The sequence below is a fragment of the Nannospalax galili genome, unplaced genomic scaffold (assembly GCF_000622305.1).
Source record: "Nannospalax galili isolate Female #2095 unplaced genomic scaffold, S.galili_v1.0 scaffold1174, whole genome shotgun sequence".
Taxonomy (NCBI): Eukaryota; Metazoa; Chordata; class Mammalia; order Rodentia; family Spalacidae; genus Nannospalax; species Nannospalax galili.
Genome location: NW_008335361.1, coordinates 150,834 through 158,284, shown reverse-complemented (window position 1 = coordinate 158,284; position 7,451 = coordinate 150,834).

The window sequence follows — 7,451 nt, the reverse complement described above, 5'->3', positions numbered from 1 at the left end:
TGGTCCCTGAACCTTGGGTGGGAGACGTTTAATAAAGGGATCCTGTCCAAGGACCAGCATTCAGCAGACTCTTGCTCTCTACACTTTGGCTATTTGTGACCTTTTGTGTTCCTGGCCCTCTGCTACATGAGGGAGCTTCATTACTGAGGCCTGAGAGATGCATTAGTGTCCTCTTCATTATCCCTGTTCTATGTTCCATGAGCCTTAGGTGTAGAAGTTGCAAAGTAGATGTGTCCCTTAGGCCTGGAAAATTCATAGACACTGTCCATGTGTGACCAGTTGTGGTACTTGGTAATAGTCTCTGACTGGTGCAAAATTAGTTTCTTTGATGAGTAGTGACTGGGATATTTGTCTGTAAATATAAGGATACATATTTTGCACATGGTAAGAAATCACATTAGTCTAGTGATGTGACAGTCTTGGGGTTTTCTCTAAGATCTATGGCCAATCCAGCCATGTGTATTAGGTTATGTTTACAGTACCACACTTTAGTTTCCTCCCTTTGAGTGGGCCTTTAGTCAAATTAGGTAGCAGTTGATTGCCCCCAAGATAAAAGTGCCACTGCTGCACCAATGACTACGCTGTGCTGACCATTGAGGTGGTTATTTGGTCTTGAAGCTGGTTTGGATCATCCATTGATGTTTTCTCTGGGCACCTTCATAGAGCTCTCCAAAGCTGTGAGCGCCCTCCTTCAGGGGACGTGGTTACAGGTCAGTTGCAGCTCTATTGCTCCAAACCCTGTGTCCGAAGTATATTCTGTCTTCAGCAGGAGGGTCTTACCTTCAAGTTCTGGGGGACCATCAAGGGCTGTGGCAATAGCCTGAGTAATTTGGGGAGTCTCTTGGACCACCCTGGCCAACAACTCAAAGGAAGGTATCTCCTGTCTGGCTCTGTTTCTTTCCATGTGGCCTCCAGTTTATTTTATCCCTGCATCATGGGCTCCTTATTCCCAGCATGACAACTTTTATAATTGTCATGTACTGACATTACCAGAGACTTTTCTTTTCTGCCTTTCTTTGAGTTCCTGAGTAATGTCCATCGGATGACCTGATGGTCTCCCCTGAGCCAGGGCATTATCTAGTGGTAAATAGCTGTAGTTTCTGTGGCATCCAGTTCAAATGTAGTTCCTGCCTCCAAATCTCTGTTGAAACTTCAATCCCAAAGAAATAATAACAAAAAGAGTTGGGTCTTACAAGGTGTCAATATCATGAGGTTTGCCATCATGACATCATGTGTTGCCTGTAGAAAAAGCCCTGAAAGAGTTTAGTCCTTCATAAGAGCACTTGAGGACACACATCAAATTTTCACGTTAGAGCAAGAAAGCAAACTTTGCACACCCAGAATCCTGCTGTACCTTGATCCCAACTTGCCAGACTCCAAAAGTACAAGAACTCTATGATTTTCTTTGCTTATAAATTATCCAGTCTAATGCAGTTTGTTATAGAACAGAAAGACACTGAGACATGTGGATAGTTTCCATCTGCTGTCTAAAGGATTCTGGGCCAACATGACTTTTTTTTTCTTTTCTTTTCTTTCTGTCTTTTTCTTTCTTTCCATCTTTCTTTTAACTCCCATTCCTGGAATGTTTTGTGATTTTTGTATAATATAGTTCGATGTTATTTAGATCCCTTCCCCTATTTGCACCTTCCCCCACTGGCACACTCCCAATTTAATGTACTAACCTGTATATGTAATTTGGCCTATAGAATCTAATTTGTGTTTCCAATTGTCCTTCAGATTGGTACAATCCCCAAGGCTCACCAAAAGTCCCATCCCTGTGGGACACTGTCTCTCCCATCCCTGCAGTCATTAATGGATGAAATGCTTTTCCTCTAAGCCCCACAGATTTTCATAGCTTGTCCTGGGGTGTCTTTAGAAATACACTGTTTTGTTACAGCAGTTCAATGCCAGTGAGGCAGTACTGTACTTTTGACACCAACACATCTGACTTTAAACAGAGGAATGAATACTTCCAGTGTAGGTATGATGAGGTTTGTAATAGCTGCAGAATTTTTGGTCCTAAATGCAAAGGGCATGGAAGCATCTTCTACATTGACCTTACATACTAGCAAACTTGTGTTCATACTCAGTGACACATAGAGCTCTTGGACCTATATTATCATTTTTTATTACAGCTCTAATTAGTACTGACTAAGTAGAAATGGCACTTCATATGGTTTTCATGTGAAATGTTCCCCACAGACTCTGTGTTTAAACACTTGATCCCCAGCAAGTGATGCTTTTTGGGTAATTGGAACAAACCCTTCCTTCCCTAAATAACTTATTGGTGGTCATTTTTTTTTTTTTTTGCAGTGACTACAGAGTAACTCACACACTTCTTTTGAACAAAAAGTAAGAAAAGTCAGTGAGGGATGTGCCTGTCAGTCATTGATCCATTCCACACTCCGACCTCACAAGGAGACGCTGTGAGGAGCAACTGACAACTGTCCAGAAGATGCACGGGCTGAGGCTCCTTCATGTCAGAGAGCTGTTTGGTGGTGATCTGTGAGACATGGACATTTGTGAATTTTTGAACGTGGACATTGGCAAAATTTTGGACTTGGATTCTGATTACTCATTAGACTTGGGAACAGTGAGCTTGTTTCTCACTTTTCTGGGTGTGGTTTTCAGGAATTGTTCTGGTGTTTTCATTATATGTTAATCTATAATTTGGGTTTTAAATTTTCTTTCTGAATATTTTTAAATTGTCTTCATTAATTATTTTCTAATTACTCATTCTTTTTTCTTCTTTTTAAAGTTTTATCATTAAACATGAAGGGTACAGAGTAAGGACTTCAAGATGACATTTCCATACATGCATAGCACGTACCTTGTTAATATCCAGATGCTATATTACACTTTATCTTCCTCTCATTTCCCTTCCACATCCCTAATAGTTTCCCTTTTACTTACAGGAGCCCCCCCACCCGGGATTCTGCATTTGAATGAGCAATATTTGTTTTTGTGGGACTGGCTTATCATATGCAGCTCAAAGATCTGTAGTTCCATGCATTTTTCTGAAAATGACAAAATTTCTTTCTTCTTTCAGTTTGTGGTTCTTCCCCTTGATTCTGTTCCAAGCTGTTTTGTTTATTAGTAGGTGTATGTTGCAATCCTTCCTGACTGGCTGAACCTATCTTCATCATGAAGTATGGCCTTTTTATATGCTGTTTTATTTGGTGTGAAAACTTTTTAAAGTTTTTAATCATGTGTGTATGTCTGTGTGGCTGGGTGGGTATGTGCACATGAGTGCAGCTGCCTGCAGAGGCCAGAGGTGTTGGATCCTTTAACAACTAGTGTCACAGGTAGTTCAAAGCCACCCTACATGGTCAATGGGAACTGAACTGAGATACTCTGGGAGAAAAACAAGTGCTCTTAACTGCTGAGCTATCTTTCCAGCCCAGAATTAAGTACTCTTATGAGTTTGCCAAGGGCATTGGATTATGCTCTATTCTTATTAATGCATCTTCATCTGATTTGGCTACTGGGAAATATGGGCTTTGTGGGATGAATTTAGAAGCACTCTTACCCTTATGTGTATGGAATAGTCTGAGGAGCACTACTGTTTCCTCTTTACACTTCTGATGGAAATCATCAGTGATTTTGTCTGATCCTAGAAATTTTTGTTGCTATTGTTGTTGGGAGAATTTTTTTAAATTATTGTTTCCATTTTGTCACTTTTTCTTGGTCAATTTAGATGTTTTATATTTTCTTAGTTTAATTTTGGAAGTCCACATGTGTCTAGAAGTTAATTCACTTCTTCTTGATTTTCCAAATCACTGAAATAGATTTGTTTTCAAAATATTGCCTAGAGATAATCATGGTTTCAGCGGTAACATTATTAATTTGTGCCTCATGTTTTTCTGTTTGTTATTTTGGCTAAGGTTGTGTCAATTTCATTTATCCTTCAAAGTAATCAAGACTTTGTTATATTGATCTTTGTATTGTTATTTTACTTTCTAGTTCCTTAATTTCTGCTCTGATCTTGATTATTTCTTCTACTTGTTTGCATTTGACTTGTTTTTCTAACCTTAAATTGAATCATTAGATTTTTGGGAACATCTCTCATTTTTTAGTGTAGGAATTTTAAGTCATAAATTTAGCTCCTAGACCTGATTCTACTTAATTTTTAATCTTGCATCATTAGGTGGTGTTGATACTGAGCATCTGTAGAAACAAAAATGAGGAGGAGGGCAATGAACCAACTCCTCAGGGCCAGATCTCTGTTGAAGAGGCTTTAACAGAGCAGTATAAGATCATAGCAACCCTGGGCCAAGGAAGCTTTGGGAAAGTAAAGCTTGCCCAGCATCTCAGCACAGAAACCCAAGTGGCAATAAAAATTCTTCGAAAGGGCAGGAGTAACACTAGTATATATCAGAAATAGAAATGATGACGTACATGCAACACCCAAATATAATTAGATTGCTCCGAGTAACCAAAACCCCAAATAACACCTACATGGTCATTGAGCATGCAACAGATGGAGAGCTGATGAGCAGAGTCCTGGAGTTGGGCTATTTACAGGGGGAGGAGTCTCAGGTACGGTATTTAAACAGATTGTATGTGTCCTCCACTACTGCCATGGGAAAGGGATTACTCATAGGGATCTTAAGCCAGAAAATATTTTAATAGATGAAAAAGGTGATATTAAACTTAGTGATTTTGGTTTAAGTACCAAACTCACGGGGCAGAAGCTGACATCTTTCTGTGGCACCCTCCCCTACTGCACCCCAGAGCTCTTTGAGGACAAAGGGTATGAAGCGCTTGCAATCGTTCTCCGGAGCTTGGGTGTTGTACTCTATTTCATGTCCCCGGGGTGCCTCCCTTTCCAAGGTCATACCTATGAAGGAATAAAGAAGAGAGTCCTGGTAGGCAGGTATGTTATTAAATTCAAGCTGTCACCAGACCTTTGGGAAGTGATCTCTATGTTGCTAACTGTAGACCCTGGACAAAGCCCACGATAGCTGACATTGTGGGTCTTCCATAGCTACAGCATGGTGATGAAAGTTCTCCTGATTTCTCTGGAGAGAACTTCGACAGCCACCTGGACCGCACTGTAATGGTGAGAATGGATGCCATGGGGTACAACCCACACAAGATAAAGGAAGCTTTACGAGAGAAAAAGCTCAATTAGGTGATGACGATGTACTTGCTTTTTAGACAACAGTTTGGGACACCTTTGTAAAAATGTTGAACGCAGAAAGCCAGATGGAAGCCTGAACCTAGCAGAGACTCCTACCTTTCCACTGGGCTTCAAGAGGGGATATAGTGCCCTTACCCTTCCTACTTTTTTCCCACTCAACCTGAGCTTCCAGGGATGAAAATAAGGCTGGAAGAACACATCCTATGCCCTGCCTAAAGAAGAGGCCCCCACCCACAAAACCCCTCCCCAGCATGATCATGTGCTTCACCTTATGAGCCACACTTGTGGGAAGGCAGTGACCAGCACCACCTCTGAGGGGCACACTGACAGGAGCCCCATCTCAGAGCAGACATGTTCCAGACTCCCCTCAGAGGGCACACCATCAGAAGCCTCTTCCAACCAGTCACCCCAGGATGTGGCCACAGCTGACACTAACAACTCAAATAACAGCATGTCACCTCCATTCTCCAGGGAGGAAGTCCAGTGTGAGAACACCAGCACAGGAGACAAAGACTGCTACTTATCACCCACAGAAACACTGCAGGAGCATGTGGGTCCACCGCTGTCACATCCTCACAGAAGTCCCTTCTCTTCTCCAGGGAGGAAGCCCTGTGTGAGAACATCATCACACCTGACAGAGACAGCAGCTCATCGCCCCGACAAAGCTCACTTCAGGAGCACCTCAGCCACACACATCAGGCCATGCCTAGAGCCCCTCTAAGAAGGAGGATCTGGAAGGTCCTGAAGGGTAGCATTACAAAGTGTTTAAGGAGTCTGTGCTGCTGCTGTGCTGCTGCTGCTGCTGCTGCTGCTGCATGGCAGCCCAAAGGAGGCAGCACCTAAGAAGAAACACAGTCGAGGCAGACAATAAGGTCCACGGAGACAGTGGAGAAAACGAATAGGTGGAGTGGCTACAATGCACTTAGGCCTTTCATAATGTCCTTTTCTTTAATAGAAAAAGTGTATTCCATACTGGAAAGATGACTCAGCAGTTAACAGAACTGACTGCTTTTGCAAAGGACCTGGGTTTGATTCCCAGCACCCACATGGTAGCTAACAACCATCTGTAACTCCAGTTCCAGGGTATCTGATGCCCTCTTCTGAACTCCATGGGCATTGCATGGCACAGGTGCACTTACACACATGTGGGGAATACACTCATATACATAAAATGAAAATAATAAAAAATAAAAACTTTTATTAGTTTATCCATTTATTTATGTTGGCGTATTGTACATGGAGGTCAAAGGACAACTTACAGAAGTTACTTCTGTCTTTCTATCATATGGGTTCAGGGAAAGAACTGTCATCTTCAGACATGGCTGCAAGTGCCTTTATTTGCTGAACTATCATGCTGGCTCAAATAAAGGCTTTTTTAAATTAATGAATTATAAATATACACATTTTGAGGGTGGGTGGCTGTATTTTCACCTTGGAAAACAAATCTCACAGTATCCGTCCTCCTTCCACTGATCCTGAGGAACTTGAACTAGATGTAGATAGCAGAGAACGGTGTCCTAAGATGGGGAAGGATCAAGGAGGAGGGTTGCTGAGAGTGAGCAGAGGATCACTCAGGAGCAGTCAGCTTGTGGAACTATCCCAACACAGGGCCAGCACAGTCAAGGATAAATGAGCCCTGAACATTATCACTAACAGACACACTTTATCGTTTCATTTTTCGAGTGATGTCGGAGCCACTGAGCTCCCAGAAATCTGACCCGGAGTGGGGAGCAGCTGGCCATAGATGCAGACAGCCACAGGAGAGGGCCAGGTGGGAATTCCAAGTGGCTGTGTGTCAGTGAGATGCTGTGTCTATATCAGTAGCTGAAAGTAAAGGCAAAATGCCCTCATGTCTGCAGAGGAATGAGGGAGGGAATGCTCCTGACATTCTGCAGGCAGCTCCATAGTGATTGGTGGCACTGGAATGGGTCAGCTCCAATGAAGCACTCTGCAGGACTCAGAAAGCCTGAGAAGAGGGATCCACAGAGTGCTGGTGATCATCAGGGAAACTGTGGCAAGCGACTCCAAAGGTCCACGGACCTTAGATTCATAGTGCGATCTTCAGCCCAGCCAGCAGCCTCCAGATGGACCTGGGTCCTAAGTGGAGACGCTGGCACTGGAAGCAGAAAACCAACATTGGGCCTAACCTATTTGACTGCGTATGTTCTGGGTGTAAATTGCTGACAAAGTTAGCAACAGCAACAGAGAAATGAGGTGCAGGAAGTCTTGTCAGGAGCCCAGCTGGGAAGACAGACAGGACAGGCATTGGTGACAGACCTTTATAACTCATCCAAAGTCCAGTCTCTTA